Source organism: Salmo salar, chromosome 12, assembly GCF_965601325.2.
Source record: "Salmo salar chromosome 12, fSalSal1, whole genome shotgun sequence".
NCBI lineage: Eukaryota > Metazoa > Chordata > Actinopteri > Salmoniformes > Salmonidae > Salmo > Salmo salar.
In genome coordinates this window covers 88,362,412-88,382,963 of record NC_138302.1, presented here as the reverse complement: position 1 = coordinate 88,382,963, position 20,552 = coordinate 88,362,412, and the positions used below count along the sequence as shown (strand labels likewise).

The following is a 20,552-nucleotide window of genomic DNA, read 5'->3' as shown; positions in this document are numbered from 1 at the left end:
TGAGGAGGGATACTATATAATGTTGTTGGGTCTGTAACCATGAGGAGGGGATACTATATAATGTTGTTGGGTCTGTAACCATGAGGAGGGGATACTATATAATGTTGTTGGGTCTGTAACCATGAGGAGGGGATACTATATAATGTTGTTGGGTCTGTAACCATGATGATGGATACTAAATAATGTTGTTGGGTCTGTAACCATGAGGAGGGGATACTATATAATGTTGTTGGGTCTGTAACCATGAGGAGGGATACTACATAATGTTGTTGGGTCTGTAACCATGAGGAGGGATACTATATAATATTGTTGGGTCTGTAACCATGAGGATGGGATACTATATAATGTTGTTGGGTCTCTAACCATGAGGAGGGATACTATATAATGTTGTTGGGTCTGTAACCATGAGGAGTAGATACTATATAATGTTGTTGGGTCTGTAACCATGAGGAGGGGATACTATATAATGTTGTTGGGTCTGTAACCATGAGGATGGGATACTTTATAATGTTGTTGGGTCTGTAACCATGAGGAGGGATACTACATAATGTTGTTGGGTCTGTAACCATGAGGAGGGATACTATATAATGTTCTTGGGTCTGTAACCATGAGGAGGGGATACTATATAATGTTGTTGGGTCTGTAACCATGAGGAGGGATACTATATAATGTTGTTGGGTCTGTAACCATGAGGAAGGATACTATATAATGTTGTTGGGTCTGTAACCATGAGGAGGGATACTATATAATGTTGTTGGGTCTGTAACCATGAGGAGGGGATACTATATAATGTTGTTGGGTCTGTAACCATGAGGAGGGGATACTATATAATGTTGTTGGGTCTGTAACCATGAGGAAGGATACTATATAATGTTCTTGTGTCTGTAACCATGAGGAGGGGATACTATATAATGTTGTTGGGTCTGTAACCATGAGGAGGGATACTAAATAATGTTGTTGGGTCTGTAACCATGAGGAGGGGATACTATATAATGTTGTTGGGTCTGTAACCATGAGGAGGGATACTATATAATGTTGTTGGGTCTGTAACCATGAGGAAGGATACTATATAATGTTGTTGGGTCTGTAACCATGAGGAGGGATACTATATAATGTTGTTGGGTCTGTAACCATGAGGAGGGATACTATATAATGTTGTTGGGTCTGTAACCATGAGGAGGGATACTATATAATGTTGTTGGGTCTGTAACCATGAGGAGGGGATACTATATAATGTTGTTGGGTCTGTAACCATGAGGAGGGATACTATATAATGTTGTTGGGTCTGTAACCATGAGGAGGGATACTATATATTGTTGTTGGGTCTGTAACCATGAGGAGGAGATACTATATAATGTTGTTGGGTCTGTAACCATGAGGAGGGATACTATATAATGTTGTTGGGTCTGTAACCATGAGCATGGGATACTATATAATGTTGTTGGGTCTGTAACCATGAGGAGGGGATACTATATAATGTTGTTGGGTCTGTAACCATGAGGAGGGGATACTATATAATGTTGTTGGGTCTGTAACCATGAGGAGGGATACTATATAATGTTGTTGGGTCTGTAACCATGAGGAGGGATACTATATAATGTTGTTGGGTCTGTAACCATGAGGAGGGATACTATATAATGTTGTTGGGTCTGTAACCATGAGGAGGGAAACTATATAATGTTGTTGGGTCTGTAACCATGAGGAAGAAAACTATATAATGTTGTTGGGTCTGTAACCATGAGGAGGGATGCTATATAATGTTGTTGGGTCTGTAACCATGAGGAGGGATACTATATAATGTTGTTGGGTCTGTAACCATGAGGAGGGGTTACTATATAATGTTGTTGTGTCTGTAACCATGAGGAGGGGATACTATATAATGTTGTTGGGTCTGTAACCATGAGGAGGGATACTAAATAATGTTGTTGGGTCTGTAACCATGAGGAGGGGATACTATATAATGTTGTTTGGTCTGTAACCATGAGGAGGGATACTATATAATGTTGTTGGGTCTGTAACCATGAGGAAGGATACTATATAATGTTGTTGGGTCTGTAACCATGAGGAGGGATACTATATAATGTTGTTGGGTCTGTAACCATGAGGAAGGATACTATATAATGTTGTTGGGTCTGTAACCATGAGGATGGGATACTATATAATGTTGTTGGGTCTGTAACCATGAGGAGGGGATACTATATAATGTTGTTGGGTCTGTAACCATGAGGAGGGATACTATATAATGTTGTTGGGTCTGTAACCATGAGGAGTAGATACTATATAATGTTGTTGGGTCTGTAACCATGAGGAGGGGATACTATATAATGTTGTTGGGTCTGTAACCATGAGGATGGGATACTATATAATGTTGTTGGGTCTGTAACCATGAGGAGGGATACTATATAATGTTGTTGGGTCTGTAACCATGAGGAGGGATACTATATAATGTTCTTGCGTCTGTAACCATGAGGAGGGGATACTATATAATGTTGTTGGGTCTGTAACCATGAGGAGGGATACTATATAATGTTGTTGGGTCTGTAACCATGAGGAAGGATACTATATAATGTTGTTGGGTCTGTAACCATGAGGAGGGATACTATATAATGTTGTTGGGTCTGTAACCATGAGGAGGGGATACTATATCATGTTGTTGGGTCTGTAACCATGAGGAGGGGATACTATATAATGTTGTTGGGTCTGTAACCATGAGGATGGGATACTATATAATGTTGTTGGGTCTGTAACCATGAGGAGGGATACTATATAATGTTGTTGGGTCTGTAACCATGAGGAGGGGATACTATATAATGTTGTTGGGTCTGTAACCATGAGGAGGGGATACTATATAATGTTGTTGGGTCTGTAACCATGAGGAGGGGATACTATATAATGTTGTTGGGTCTGTAACCATGATGATGGATACTAAATAATGTTGTTGGGTCTGTAACCATGAGGAGGGGATACTATATAATGTTGTTGGGTCTGTAACCATGAGGAGGGATACTACATAATGTTGTTGGGTCTGTAACCATGAGGAGGGATACTATATAATATTGTTGGGTCTGTAACCATGAGGATGGGATACTATATAATGTTGTTGGGTCTCTAACCATGAGGAGGGATACTATATAATGTTGTTGGGTCTGTAACCATGAGGAGTAGATACTATATAATGTTGTTGGGTCTGTAACCATGAGGAGGGGATACTATATAATGTTGTTGGGTCTGTAACCATGAGGATGGGATACTTTATAATGTTGTTGGGTCTGTAACCATGAGGAGGGATACTACATAATGTTGTTGGGTCTGTAACCATGAGGAGGGATACTATATAATGTTCTTGGGTCTGTAACCATGAGGAGGGGATAATATATCATGTTGTTGGATCTGTAACCATGAGGAGGGATACTATATAATGTTGTTGGGTCTGTAACTATGAGGAAGGATACTATATAATGTTGTTGGGTCTGTAACCATGAGGAGGGATACTATATAATGTTGTTGGGTCTGTAACCATGAGGAGGGGATACTATATAATGTTGTTGGGTCTGTAACCATGAGGAGGGGATACTATATAATGTTGTTGGGTCTGTAACCATGAGGAAGGATACTATATAATGTTCTTGTGTCTGTAACCATGAGGAGGGGATACTATATAATGTTGTTGGGTCTGTAACCATGAGGAGGGATACTAAATAATGTTGTTGGGTCTGTAACCATGAGGAGGGGATACTATATAATGTTGTTGGGTCTGTAACCATGAGGAGGGATACTATATAATGTTGTTGGGTCTGTAACCATGAGGAAGGATACTATATAATGTTGTTGGGTCTGTAACCATGAGGAGGGATACTATATAATGTTGTTGGGTCTGTAACCATGAGGAGGGATACTATATAATGTTGTTGGGTCTGTAACCATGAGGAGGGATACTATATAATGTTGTTGGGTCTGTAACCATGAGGAGGGGATACTATATAATGTTGTTGGGTCTGTAACCATGAGGAGGGATTTTATATAATGTTGTTGGGTCTGTAACCATGAGGAGGGATACTATATATTGTTGTTGGGTCTGTAACCATGAGGAGGAGATACTATATAATGTTGTTGGGTCTGTAACCATGAGGAGGGATACTATATAATGTTGTTGGGTCTGTAACCATGAGCATGGGATACTATATAATGTTGTTGGGTCTGTAACCATGAGGAGGGGATACTATATAATGTTGTTGGGTCTGTAACCATGAGGAGGGGATACTATATAATGTTGTTGGGTCTGTAACCATGAGGAGGGATACTATATAATGTTGTTGGGTCTGTAACCATGAGGAGGGATACTATATAATGTTGTTGGGTCTGTAACCATGAGGAGGGATACTATATAATGTTGTTGGGTCTGTAACCATGAGGAGGGAAACTATATAATGTTGTTGGGTCTGTAACCATGAGGAAGAAAACTATATAATGTTGTTGGGTCTGTAACCATGAGGAGGGATGCTATATAATGTTGTTGGGTCTGTAACCATGAGGAGGGATACTATATAATGTTGTTGGGTCTGTAACCATGAGGAGGGGTTACTATATAATGTTGTTGTGTCTGTAACCATGAGGAGGGGATACTATATAATGTTGTTGGGTCTGTAACCATGAGGAGGGGATACTATATAATGTTGTTGGGTCTGTAACCATGAGCAGGGATTTTATATAATGTTGTTGGGTCTGTAACCATGAGGAGGGATACTATATATTGTTGTTGGGTCTGTAACCATGAGGAGGAGATACTATATAATGTTGTTGGGTCTGTAACCATGAGGAGGGATACTATATAATGTTGTTGGGTCTGTAACCATGAGCATGGGATACTATATAATGTTGTTGGGTCTGTAACCATGAGGAGGGGATACTATATAATGTTGTTGGGTCTGTAACCATGAGGAGGGGATACTATATAATGTTGTTGGGTCTGTAACCATGAGGAGGGATACTATATAATGTTGTTGGGTCTGTAACCATGAGGAGGGATACTATATAATGTTGTTGGGTCTGTAACCATGAGGAGGGATACTATATAATGTTGTTGGGTCTGTAACCATGAGGAGGGAAACTATATAATGTTGTTGGGTCTGTAACCATGAGGAAGAAAACTATATAATGTTGTTGGGTCTGTAACCATGAGGAGGGATGCTATATAATGTTGTTGGGTCTGTAACCATGAGGAGGGATACTATATAATGTTGTTGGGTCTGTAACCATGAGGAAGGGATACTATATAATGTTGTTGGGTCTGTAAACATGAGGAGGGGATACTATATAATGTTATTGGGTCTGAAACCATGAGGAGGGATACTATATAATGTTGTTGGGTCTGTAACGATGAGGAGGGGATACTATATAATGTTGTTGGGTCTGTAACCATGAGGAGGGATACTATATAAGTTGTTGGGTCTGAAACCATGAGGAGGGGATACTATATAATGTTGTTGGGTCTGTAACCATGAGGAGGGATACTATATAATGTTGTTGGGTCTGTAACCATGAGGAGGGGATACTATATAATGTTGTAGGGTCTGTAACCATGAGGATGGGATGCTATATAATGTTGTTGGGTCTGTAACCATGAGGAGGGAAACTATATAATGTTGTTGGGTCTGTAACCATGAGGAAGGGATACTATATAATGTTGTTGGGTCTGTAACCATGAGGAGGGATACTATATAATGTTGTTGGGTCTGTAACCATGAGGAGGGATACTATATAATGTTGTTGGGTCTGTAACCATGAGGAGGGATACTATATAATGTTGTTGGGTCTGTAACCATGAGGAGGGATACTATATAATGTTGTTGGGTCTGTACCCATGAGGAGGGGATACTATATAATGTTGTTGGGTCTGTAACCATGAAGATGGGATACTATATAATGTTGTTGGGTATGTAACCATGAGGAGGGATACTATATCTTGTTGTTGTGTCTGTAACCATGAGGAGGGGATACTATATAATGTTGTTGGGTCTGTAACCATGAGGAGGGGATACTATATAATGTTGTTGGGTATGTAACCATGAGGAGGGATACTATATAATGTTGTTGTGTCTGTAACCATGAGGAGGGGATACTATATAATGTTGTTGGGTCTGTAACCATGAGGAGGGGATACTATATAATGTTTTTGGGTCTGTAACCATGAGGATGGGATACTATATAATGTTGTTGGGTCTGTAACCATGAGGAGGGATACTATATAATGTTGTTGGGTCTGTAACCATGAGGAAGGATACTATATAATGTTGTTGGGTCTGTAACCATGAGGAGGGATACTATATAATGTTGTTGGGTCTGTAACCATGAGGAGGGGATACTATATAATGTTGTTGGGTCTTTAACCATGAGGAGGGGATACTATATAATGTTGTTGGGTCTGTAACCATGAGGATGGGATACTATATAATGTTGTTGGGTCTGTAACCATGAGGAGGGATACTATATAATGTTGTTGGGTTTGTAACCATGAGGAGGGGATACTATATAATGTTGTTGGGTCTGTAACCATGAGGAGGGATACTATATAATGTTGTTGGGTCTGTAACCATGAGGAGGGGTTACTATATAATGTTGTTGTGTCTGTAACCATGAGGAGGGGATACTATATCATGTTGTTGGGTCTGTAACCATGAGGAGGGATACTAAATAATGTTGTTGGGTCTGTAACCATGAGGAGGGGATACTATATAATGTTGTTGGGTCTGTAACCATGAGGAGGGATACTATATAATGTTGTTGGGTCTGTAACCATGAGGAAGGATACTATATAATGTTGTTGGGTCTGTAACCATGAGGAGGGATACTATATAATGTTGTTGGGTCTGTAACCATGAGGAAGGATACTATATAATGTTGTTGGGTCTGTAACCATGAGGATGGGATACTATATAATGTTGTTGGGTCTGTAACCATGAGGAGGGGATACTATATAATGTTGTTGGGTCTGTAACCATGAGGAGGGATACTATATAATGTTGTTGGGTCTGTAACCATGAGGAGTAGATACTATATAATGTTGTTGGGTCTGTAACCATGAGGAGGGGATACTATATAATGTTGTTGGGTCTGTAACCATGAGGATGGGATACTATATAATGTTGTTGGGTCTGTAACCATGAGGAGGGATACTATATAATGTTGTTGGGTCTGTAACCATGAGGAGGGATACTATATAATGTTATTGCGTCTGTAACCATGAGGAGGGGATACTATATAATGTTGTTGGGTCTGTAACCATGAGGAGGGATACTATATAATGTTGTTGGGTCTGTAACCATGAGGAAGGATACTATATAATGTTGTTGGGTCTGTAACCATGAGGAGGGATACTATATAATGTTGTTGGGTCTGTAACCATGAGGAGGGGATACTATATCATGTTGTTGGGTCTGTAACCATGAGGAGGGGATACTATATAATGTTGTTGGGTCTGTAACCATGAGGATGGGATACTATATAATGTTGTTGGGTCTGTAACCATGAGGAGGGATACTATATAATGTTGTTGGGTCTGTAACCATGAGGAGGGATACTATATAATGTTGTTGGGTCTGTAACCATGAGGAGGGATACTATATAATGTTGTTGGGTCTGTAACCATGAGGAGGGGATACTATATAATGTTGTTGGGTCTTTAACCATGAGGAGGGGATACTATATAATGTTGTTGGGTCTGTAACCATGAGGATGGGATACTATATAATGTTGTTGGGTCTGTAACCATGAGGAGGGATACTATATAATGTTGTTGGGTCTGTAACCATGAGGAGGGGATACTATATAATGTTGTTGGGTCTGTAACCATGAGGAGGGATACTATATAATGTTGTTGGGTCTGTAACCATGAGGAGGGATACTATATAATGTTGTTGGGTCTGTAACCATGAGGAGGGGATACTATATAATGTTGTTGGGTCTTTAACCATGAGGAGGGGATACTATATAATGTTGTTGGGTCTGTAACCATGAGGATGGGATACTATATAATGTTGTTGGGTCTGTAACCATGAGGAGGGATACTATATAATGTTGTTGGGTCTGTAACCATGAGGAGGGGATACTATATAATGTTGTTGGGTCTGTAACCATGAGGAGGGATACTATATAATGTTGTTGGGTCTGTAACCATGAGGAGGGGTTACTATATAATGTTGTTGTGTCTGTAACCATGAGGAGGGGATACTATATAATGTTGTTGGGTCTGTAACCATGAGGAGGGATACTATATAATGTTGTTGGGTCTGTAACCATGAGGAAGGATACTATATAATGTTGTTGGGTCTGTAACCATGAGGATGGGATACTATATAATGTTGTTGGGTCTGTAACCATGAGGAGGGGATACTATATAATGTTGTTGGGTCTGTAACCATGAGGAGGGATACTATATAATGTTGTTGGGTCTGTAACCATGAGGAGTAGATACTATATAATGTTGTTGGGTCTGTAACCATGAGGAGGGGATACTATATAATGTTGTTGGGTCTGTAACCATGAGGATGGGATACTATATAATGTTGTTGGGTCTGTAACCATGAGGAGGGATACTATATAATGTTGTTGGGTCTGTAACCATGAGGAGGGATACTATATAATGTTATTGCGTCTGTAACCATGAGGAGGGGATACTATATAATGTTGTTGGGTCTGTAACCATGAGGAGGGATACTATATAATGTTGTTGGGTCTGTAACCATGAGGAAGGATACTATATAATGTTGTTGGGTCTGTAACCATGAGGAGGGATACTATATAATGTTGTTGGGTCTGTAACCATGAGGAGGGGATACTATATCATGTTGTTGGGTCTGTAACCATGAGGAGGGGATACTATATAATGTTGTTGGGTCTGTAACCATGAGGATGGGATACTATATAATGTTGTTGGGTCTGTAACCATGAGGAGGGATACTATATAATGTTGTTGGGTCTGTAACCATGAGGAGGGATACTATATAATGTTGTTGGGTCTGTAACCATGAGGAGGGATACTATATAATGTTGTTGGGTCTGTAACCATGAGGAGGGGATACTATATAATGTTGTTGGGTCTTTAACCATGAGGAGGGGATACTATATAATGTTGTTGGGTCTGTAACCATGAGGATGGGATACTATATAATGTTGTTGGGTCTGTAACCATGAGGAGGGATACTATATAATGTTGTTGGGTCTGTAACCATGAGGAGGGATACTATATAATGTTGTTGGGTCTGTAACCATGAGGAGGGGATACTATATAATGTTGTTGGGTCTGTAACCATGAGGAGGGATACTATATAATGTTGTTGGGTCTGTAACCATGAGGAGGGATACTATATAATGTTGTTGGGTCTGTAACCATGAGGAGGGGATACTATATAATGTTGTTGGGTCTTTAACCATGAGGAGGGGATACTATATAATGTTGTTGGGTCTGTAACCATGAGGATGGGATACTATATAATGTTGTTGGGTCTGTAACCATGAGGAGGGATACTATATAATGTTGTTGGGTCTGTAACCATGAGGAGGGGATACTATATAATGTTGTTGGGTCTGTAACCATGAGGAGGGATACTATATAATGTTGTTGGGTCTGTAACCATGAGGAGGGGTTACTATATAATGTTGTTGTGTCTGTAACCATGAGGAGGGGATACTATATAATGTTGTTGGGTCTGTAACCATGAGGAGGGATACTAAATAATGTTGTTGGGTCTGTAACCATGAGGAGGGGATACTATATAATGTTGTTTGGTCTGTAACCATGAGGAGGGATACTATATAATGTTGTTGGGTCTGTAACCATGAGGAAGGATACTATATAATGTTGTTGGGTCTGTAACCATGAGGAGGGATACTATATAATGTTGTTGGGTCTGTAACCATGAGGAAGGATACTATATAATGTTGTTGGGTCTGTAACCATGAGGATGGGATACTATATAATGTTGTTGGGTCTGTAACCATGAGGAGGGGATACTATATAATGTTGTTGGGTCTGTAACCATGAGGAGGGATACTATATAATGTTGTTGGGTCTGTAACCATGAGGAGTAGATACTATATAATGTTGTTGGGTCTGTAACCATGAGGAGGGGATACTATATAATGTTGTTGGGTCTGTAACCATGAGGATGGGATACTATATAATGTTGTTGGGTCTGTAACCATGAGGAGGGATACTATATAATGTTGTTGGGTCTGTAACCATGAGGAGGGATACTATATAATGTTCTTGCGTCTGTAACCATGAGGAGGGGATACTATATAATGTTGTTGGGTCTGTAACCATGAGGAGGGATACTATATAATGTTGTTGGGTCTGTAACCATGAGGAAGGATACTATATAATGTTGTTGGGTCTGTAACCATGAGGAGGGATACTATATAATGTTGTTGGGTCTGTAACCATGAGGAGGGGATACTATATCATGTTGTTGGGTCTGTAACCATGAGGAGGGGATACTATATAATGTTGTTGGGTCTGTAACCATGAGGATGGGATACTATATAATGTTGTTGGGTCTGTAACCATGAGGAGGGATACTATATAATGTTGTTGGGTCTGTAACCATGAGGAGGGGATACTATATAATGTTGTTGGGTCTGTAACCATGAGGAGGGGATACTATATAATGTTGTTGGGTCTGTAACCATGAGGAGGGGATACTATATAATGTTGTTGGGTCTGTAACCATGATGATGGATACTAAATAATGTTGTTGGGTCTGTAACCATGAGGAGGGGATACTATATAATGTTGTTGGGTCTGTAACCATGAGGAGGGATACTACATAATGTTGTTGGGTCTGTAACCATGAGGAGGGATACTATATAATATTGTTGGGTCTGTAACCATGAGGATGGGATACTATATAATGTTGTTGGGTCTCTAACCATGAGGAGGGATACTATATAATGTTGTTGGGTCTGTAACCATGAGGAGTAGATACTATATAATGTTGTTGGGTCTGTAACCATGAGGAGGGGATACTATATAATGTTGTTGGGTCTGTAACCATGAGGATGGGATACTTTATAATGTTGTTGGGTCTGTAACCATGAGGAGGGATACTACATAATGTTGTTGGGTCTGTAACCATGAGGAGGGATACTATATAATGTTCTTGGGTCTGTAACCATGAGGAGGGGATAATATATCATGTTGTTGGATCTGTAACCATGAGGAGGGATACTATATAATGTTGTTGGGTCTGTAACTATGAGGAAGGATACTATATAATGTTGTTGGGTCTGTAACCATGAGGAGGGATACTATATAATGTTGTTGGGTCTGTAACCATGAGGAGGGGATACTATATAATGTTGTTGGGTCTGTAACCATGAGGAGGGGATACTATATAATGTTGTTGGGTCTGTAACCATGAGGAAGGATACTATATAATGTTGTTGGGTCTGTAACCATGAGGAGGGGATACTATATAATGTTGTTGGGTCTGTAACCATGAGGAGGGATACTAAATAATGTTGTTGGGTCTCTAACCATGAGGAGGGGATACTATATAATGTTGTTGGGTCTGTAACCATGAGGAGGGATACTATGTAATGTTGTTGGGTCTGTAACCATGAGGAAGGATACTATATAATGTTGTTGGGTCTGTAACCATGAGGAGGGATACTATATAATGTTGTTGGGTCTGTAACCATGAGGAGGGATACTATATAATGTTGTTGGGTCTGTAACCATGAGGAGGGATACTATATAATGTTGTTGGGTCTGTAACCATGAGGAGGGGATACTATATAATGTTGTTGGGTCTGTAACCATGAGGAGGGATTTTATATAATGTTGTTGGGTCTGTAACCATGAGGAGGGATACTATATATTGTTGTTGGGTCTGTAACCATGAGGAGGAGATACTATATAATGTTGTTGGGTCTGTAACCATGAGGAGGGATACTATATAATGTTGTTGGGTCTGTAACCATGAGCATGGGATACTATATAATGTTGTTGGGTCTGTAACCATGAGGAGGGGATACTATATAATGTTGTTGGGTCTGTAACCATGAGGAGGGGATACTATATAATGTTGTTGGGTCTGTAACCATGAGGAGGGATACTATATAATGTTGTTGGGTCTGTAACCATGAGGAGGGATACTATATAATGTTGTTGGGTCTGTAACCATGAGGAAGGGATACTATATAATGTTGTTGGGTCTGTAACCATGAGGAGGGATACTATATAATGTTGTTGGGTCTGTAACCATGAGGAGGGGATACTATATCATGTTGTTGGGTCTGTAACCATGAGGAGGGGATACTATATAATGTTGTTGGGTCTGTAACCATGAGGATGGGATACTATATAATGTTGTTGGGTCTGTAACCATGAGGAGGGATACTATATAATGTTGTTGGGTCTGTAACCATGAGGAGGGGATACTATATAATGTTGTTGGGTCTGTAACCATGAGGAGGGGATACTATATAATGTTGTTGGGTCTGTAACCATGAGGAGGGGATACTATATAATGTTGTTGGGTCTGTAACCATGATGATGGATACTATATAATGTTGTTGGGTCTGTAACCATGAGGAGGGGATACTATATAATGTTGTTGGGTCTGTAACCATGAGGAGGGATACTACATAATGTTGTTGGGTCTGTAACCATGAGGAGGGATACTATATAATATTGTTGGGTCTGTAACCATGAGGATGGGATACTATATAATGTTGTTGGGTCTCTAACCATGAGGAGGGATACTATATAATGTTGTTGGGTCTGTAACCATGAGGAGTAGATACTATATAATGTTGTTGGGTCTGTAACCATGAGGAGGGGATACTATATAATGTTGTTGGGTCTGTAACCATGAGGATGGGATACTATATAATGTTGTTGGGTCTGTAACCATGAGGAGGGATACTACATAATGTTGTTGGGTCTGTAACCATGAGGAGGGATACTATATAATGTTCTTGGGTCTGTAACCATGAGGAGGGGATACTATATCATGTTGTTGGATCTGTAACCATGAGGAGGGATACTATATAATGTTGTTGGGTCTGTAACTATGAGGAAGGATACTATATAATGTTGTTGGGTCTGTAACCATGAGGAGGGATACTATATAATGTTGTTGGGTCTGTAACCATGAGGAGGGGATACTATATAATGTTGTTGGGTCTGTAACCATGAGGAGGGGATACTATATAATGTTGTTGGGTCTGTAACCATGAGGAAGGATACTATATAATGTTCTTGTGTCTGTAACCATGAGGAGGGGATACTATATAATGTTGTTGGGTCTGTAACCATGAGGAGGGATACTAAATAATGTTGTTGGGTCTGTAACCATGAGGAGGGGATACTATATAATGTTGTTGGGTCTGTAACCATGAGGAGGGATACTATGTAATGTTGTTGGGTCTGTAACCATGAGGAAGGATACTATATAATGTTGTTGGGTCTGTAACCATGAGGAGGGATACTATATAATGTTGTTGGGTCTGTAACCATGAGGAGGGATACTATATAATGTTGTTGGGTCTGTAACCATGAGGAGGGATACTATATAATGTTGTTGGGTCTGTAACCATGAGGAGGGGATACTATATAATGTTGTTGGGTCTGTAACCATGAGGAGGGATTTTATATAATGTTGTTGGGTCTGTAACCATGAGGAGGGATACTATATATTGTTGTTGGGTCTGTAACCATGAGGAGGAGATACTATATAATGTTGTTGGGTCTGTAACCATGAGGAGGGATACTATATAATGTTGTTGGGTCTGTAACCATGAGCATGGGATACTATATAATGTTGTTGGGTCTGTAACCATGAGGAGGGGATACTATATAATGTTGTTGGGTCTGTAACCATGAGGAGGGGATACTATATAATGTTGTTGGGTCTGTAACCATGAGGAGGGATACTATATAATGTTGTTGGGTCTGTAACCATGAGGAGGGATACTATATAATGTTGTTGGGTCTGTAACCATGAGGAGGGATACTATATAATGTTGTTGGGTCTGTAACCATGAGGAGGGAAACTATATAATGTTGTTGGGTCTGTAACCATGAGGAAGAAAACTATATAATGTTGTTGGGTCTGTAACCATGAGGAGGGATGCTATATAATGTTGTTGGGTCTGTAACCATGAGGAGGGATACTATATAATGTTGTTGGGTCTGTAACCATGAGGAGGGGTTACTATATAATGTTGTTGTGTCTGTAACCATGAGGAGGGGATACTATATAATGTTGTTGGGTCTGTAACCATGAGGAGGGGATACTATATAATGTTGTTGGGTCTGTAACCATGAGGAGGGATTTTATATAATGTTGTTGGGTCTGTAACCATGAGGAGGGATACTATATATTGTTGTTGGGTCTGTAACCATGAGGAGGAGATACTATATAATGTTGTTGGGTCTGTAACCATGAGGAGGGATACTATATAATGTTGTTGGGTCTGTAACCATGAGCATGGGATACTATATAATGTTGTTGGGTCTGTAACCATGAGGAGGGGATACTATATAATGTTGTTGGGTCTGTAACCATGAGGAGGGGATACTATATAATGTTGTTGGGTCTGTAACCATGAGGAGGGATACTATATAATGTTGTTGGGTCTGTAACCATGAGGAGGGATACTATATAATGTTGTTGGGTCTGTAACCATGAGGAGGGATACTATATAATGTTGTTGGGTCTGTAACCATGAGGAGGGAAACTATATAATGTTGTTGGGTCTGTAACCATGAGGAAGAAAACTATATAATGTTGTTGGGTCTGTAACCATGAGGAGGGATGCTATATAATGTTGTTGGGTCTGTAACCATGAGGAGGGATACTATATAATGTTGTTGGGTCTGTAACCATGAGGAAGGGATACTATATAATGTTGTTGGGTCTGTAACCATGAGGAGGGGATACTATATAATGTTATTGGGTCTGAAACCATGAGGAGGGATACTATATAATGTTGTTGGGTCTGTAACCATGAGGAGGGGATACTATATAATGTTGTTGGGTCTGTAACCATGAGGAGGGATACTATATAAGTTGTTGGGTCTGAAACCATGAGGAGGGGATACTATATAATGTTGTTGGGTCTGTAACCATGAGGAGGGATACTATATAATGTTGTTGGGTCTGTAACCATGAGGAGGGGATACTATATAATGTTGTAGGGTCTGTAACCATGAGGATGGGATGCTATATAATGTTGTTGGGTCTGTAACCATGAGGAGGGAAACTATATAATGTTGTTGGGTCTGTAACCATGAGGAAGGGATACTATATAATGTTGTTGGGTCTGTAACCATGAGGAGGGATACTATATAATGTTGTTGGGTCTGTAACCATGAGGAGGGATACTATATAATGTTGTTGGGTCTGTAACCATGAGGAGGGATACTATATAATGTTGTTGGGTCTGTAACCATGAGGAGGGATACTATATAATGTTGTTGGGTCTGTACCCATGAGGAGGGGATACTATATAATGTTGTTGGGTCTGTAACCATGAAGATGGGATACTATATAATGTTGTTGGGTATGTAACCATGAGGAGGGATACTATATCTTGTTGTTGTGTCTGTAACCATGAGGAGGGGATACTATATAATGTTGTTGGGTCTGTAACCATGAGGAGGGGATACTATATAATGTTGTTGGGTATGTAACCATGAGGAGGGATACTATATAATGTTGTTGTGTCTGTAACCATGAGGAGGGGATACTATATAATGTTGTTGGGTCTGTAACCATGAGGAGGGATTCTATATAATGTTGTTGGGTCTGTAACCATGAGGAGGGATACTATATATTGTTGTTGGGTCTGTAACCATGAGGAGGAGATACTATATAATGTTGTTGGGTCTGTAACCATGAGGAGGGATACTATATAATGTTGTTGGGTCTGTAAACATGAGGAGGGGATACTATATAATGTTATTGGGTCTGAAACCATGAGGAGGGATACTATATAAGTTGTTGGGTCTGAAACCATGAGGAGGGGATACTATATAATGTTGTTGGGTCTGTAACCATGAGGAGGGATACTATATAATGTTGTTGGGTCTGTAACCATGAGGAGGGGATACTATATAATGTTGTAGGGTCTGTAACCATGAGGATGGGATGCTATATAATGTTGTTGGGTCTGTAACCATGAGGAGGGAAACTATATAATGTTGTTGGGTCTGTAACCATGAGGAAGGGATACTATATAATGTTGTTGGGTCTGTAACCATGAGGAGGGATACTATATAATGTTGTTGGGTCTGTAACCATGAGGAGGGATACTATATAATGTTGTTGGGTCTGTAACCATGAGGAGGGATACTATATAATGTTGTTGGGTCTGTAACCATGAGGAGGGATACTATATAATGTTGTTGGGTCTGTACCCATGAGGAGGGGATACTATATAATGTTGTTGGGTCTGTAACCATGAAGATGGGATACTATATAATGTTGTTGGGTATGTAACCATGAGGAGGGATACTATATCTTGTTGTTGTGTCTGTAACCATGAGGAGGGGATACTATATAATGTTGTTGGGTCTGTAACCATGAGGAGGGGATACTATATAATGTTGTTGGGTATGTAACCATGAGGAGGGATACTATATAATGTTGTTGTGTCTGTAACCATGAGGAGGGGATACTATATAATGTTGTTGGGTCTGTAACCATGAGGAGGGATTTTATATAATGTTGTTGGGTCTGTAACCATGAGGAGGGATACTATATATTGTTGTTGGGTCTGTAACCATGAGGAGGAGATACTATATAATGTTGTTGGGTCTGTAACCATGAGGAGGGATACTATATAATGTTGTTGGGTCTGTAACCATGAGCATGGGATACTATATAATGTTGTTGGGTCTGTAACCATGAGGAGGGGATACTATATAATGTTGTTGGGTCTGTAACCATGAGGAGGGGATACTATATAATGTTGTTGGGTCTGTAACCATGAGGAGGGATACTATATAATGTTGTTGGGTCTGTAACCATGAGGAGGGATACTATATAATGTTGTTGGGTCTGTAACCATGAGGAGGGATACTATATAATGTTGTTGGGTCTGTAACCATGAGGAGGGAAACTATATAATGTTGTTGGGTCTGTAACCATGAGGAAGAAAACTATATAATGTTGTTGGGTCTGTAACCATGAGGAGGGATGCTATATAATGTTGTTGGGTCTGTAACCATGAGGAGGGATACTATATAATGTTGTTGGGTCTGTAACCATGAGGAGGGGTTACTATATAATGTTGTTGTGTCTGTAACCATGAGGAGGGGATACTATATAATGTTGTTGGGTCTGTAACCATGAGGAGGGGATACTATATAATGTTGTTGGGTCTGTAACCATGAGGAGGGATTTTATATAATGTTGTTGGGTCTGTAACCATGAGGAGGGATACTATATATTGTTGTTGGGTCTGTAACCATGAGGAGGAGATACTATATAATGTTGTTGGGTCTGTAACCATGAGGAGGGATACTATATAATGTTGTTGGGTCTGTAACCATGAGCATGGGATACTATATAATGTTGTTGGGTCTGTAACCATGAGGAGGGGATACTATATAATGTTGTTGGGTCTGTAACCATGAGGAGGGGATACTATATAATGTTGTTGGGTCTGTAACCATGAGGAGGGATACTATATAATGTTGTTGGGTCTGTAACCATGAGGAGGGATACTATATAATGTTGTTGGGTCTGTAACCATGAGGAGGGATACTATATAATGTTGTTGGGTCTGTAACCATGAGGAGGGAAACTATATAATGTTGTTGGGTCTGTAACCATGAGGAAGAAAACTATATAATGTTGTTGGGTCTGTAACCATGAGGAGGGATGCTATATAATGTTGTTGGGTCTGTAACCATGAGGAGGGATACTATATAATGTTGTTGGGTCTGTAACCATGAGGAAGGGATACTATATAATGTTGTTGGGTCTGTAACCATGAGGAGGGGATACTATATAATGTTATTGGGTCTGAAACCATGAGGAGGGATACTATATAATGTTGTTGGGTCTGTAACCATGAGGAGGGGATACTATATAATGTTGTTGGGTCTGTAACCATGAGGAGGGATACTATATAAGTTGTTGGGTCTGAAACCATGAGGAGGGGATACTATATAATGTTGTTGGGTCTGTAACCATGAGGAGGGATACTATATAATGTTGTTGGGTCTGTAACCATGAGGAGGGGATACTATATAATGTTGTAGGGTCTGTAACCATGAGGATGGGATGCTATATAATGTTGTTGGGTCTGTAACCATGAGGAGGGAAACTATATAATGTTGTTGGGTCTGTAACCATGAGGAAGGGATACTATATAATGTTGTTGGGTCTGTAACCATGAGGAGGGATACTATATAATGTTGTTGGGTCTGTAACCATGAGGAGGGATACTATATAATGTTGTTGGGTCTGTAACCATGAGGAGGGATACTATATAATGTTGTTGGGTCTGTAACCATGAGGAGGGATACTATATAATGTTGTTGGGTCTGTACCCATGAGGAGGGGATACTATATAATGTTGTTGGGTCTGTAACCATGAAGATGGGATACTATATAATGTTGTTGGGTATGTAACCATGAGGAGGGATACTATATCTTGTTGTTGTGTCTGTAACCATGAGGAGGGGATACTATATAATGTTGTTGGGTCTGTAACCATGAGGAGGGGATACTATATAATGTTGTTGGGTATGTAACCATGAGGAGGGATACTATATAATGTTGTTGTGTCTGTAACCATGAGGAGGGGATACTATATAATGTTGTTGGGTCTGTAACCATGAGGAGGGGATACTATATAATGTTTTTGGGTCTGTAACCATGAGGAGGGATAATATATAATGTTGTTGGGTCTGTAACCATGAGGAGGGATACTATATAATGTTGTTGGGTCTGTAACCATGAGGAGGGATACTATATAATGTTGTTGGGTCTGTAACCACTACGAAGGGATACTATATAATGTTGTTGGGTCTGTAACCATGAGGAGGGGATACTATATAATGTTGTTGGGTCTGTAACCATGAGGAGGGGATACTATATAATGTTGTTGGGTCTGTAACCATGAGGAGGGATACTATATAATGTTGTTGGGTCTGTAACCATGAGGAGGGATACTATATAATGTTGTTGGGTCTGTAACCATGAGGAGGGGATACTATATAATGTTGTTGGGTCTGTAACCATGAGGAGTGATACTATATAATGTTGGTGGGTCTGTAACCATGAGGAGGGGATACTATATAATGTTGTAGGGTCTGTAACCATGAGGATGGGATGCTATATAATGTTGTTGGGTCTGTAACCATGAGGAGGGAAACTATATAATGTTGTTGGGTCTGTAACCATGAGGAGGGATACTATATAATGTTGTTGGGTCTGTAACCATGAGGAGGGATACTATATAATGTTGTTGGGTCTGTACCCATGAGGAGGGATACTATATAATGTTGTTGGGTCTGTAACCATGAGGAGGGATACTATATAATGTTGTTGGGTCTGTAACCATGAGGAGGGATACTATATAATGTTGTTGGGTCTGTAACCATGAGGAGGGATACTATATAATGTTGTTGGGTCTGTAACCATGAGGAGGGATACTATATAATGTTGTTGGGACTGTAACCATGAGGAGGGATACTATATAATGTTGTTGGGTCTGTAACCATGAGGAGGGATACTATATAATGTTGTTGGGTCTGTAACCATGAGGAGGGATACTATATAATGTTGTTGGGTCTGTACCCATGAGGAGGGGATACTATATAATGTTGTTGGGTCTGTAACCATGAAGATGGGATACAATATAATGTTGTTGGGTATGTAACCATGAGGAGGGATACTATATAATGTTGTTGTGTCTGTAACCATGAGGAGGGGATACTATATAATGTTGTTGGGTCTGTAACCATGAGGAGGGGATACTATATAATGTTGTTGGGTATGTAACCATGAGGAGGGATACTATATAATGTTGTTGTGTCTGTAACCATGAGGAGGGGATACTATATAATGTTGTTGGGTCTGTAACCATGAGGAGGGGATACTATATAATGTTGTTGGGTCTGTAACCACTACGAAGGGATACTATATAATGTTGTTGGGTCTGTAACCATGAGGAGGGGATACTATATAATGTTGTTGCGTCTGTAACCATGAGGAGGGGATACTATATAATGTTGTTGGGTCTGTAACCATGAGGAGGGATACTATATAATCTTGTTGGGTCTGTAACCATGAGGATGGGATACTATATAATGTTGTTGGGTCTGTAACCATGAGGAGGGGATACTATATAATGTTGTTGGGTCTGTAACCATGAGGAGGGATACTATATAATGTTGTTGGGTCTGTAACCATGAGGAGGGATACTATATAATGTTGTTGTGTCTGTAACCATGAGGAGGGATACTATATAATGTTGTTGGGTCTGTAACCATGAGGAGGGATACTATATAATGTTGTTGGGTCTGTAACCAT

General features: G+C 39.9%; 1 protein-coding gene across 1 annotated transcript in view; it reads right to left on the bottom strand.

Moving 5' to 3' along the window:
* Positions 1-20,552, bottom strand: part of LOC106565964 (kazrin) — a 465,997-nt gene that overhangs the window by 371,419 nt on the left and 74,026 nt on the right. The window lies entirely within an intron of this gene.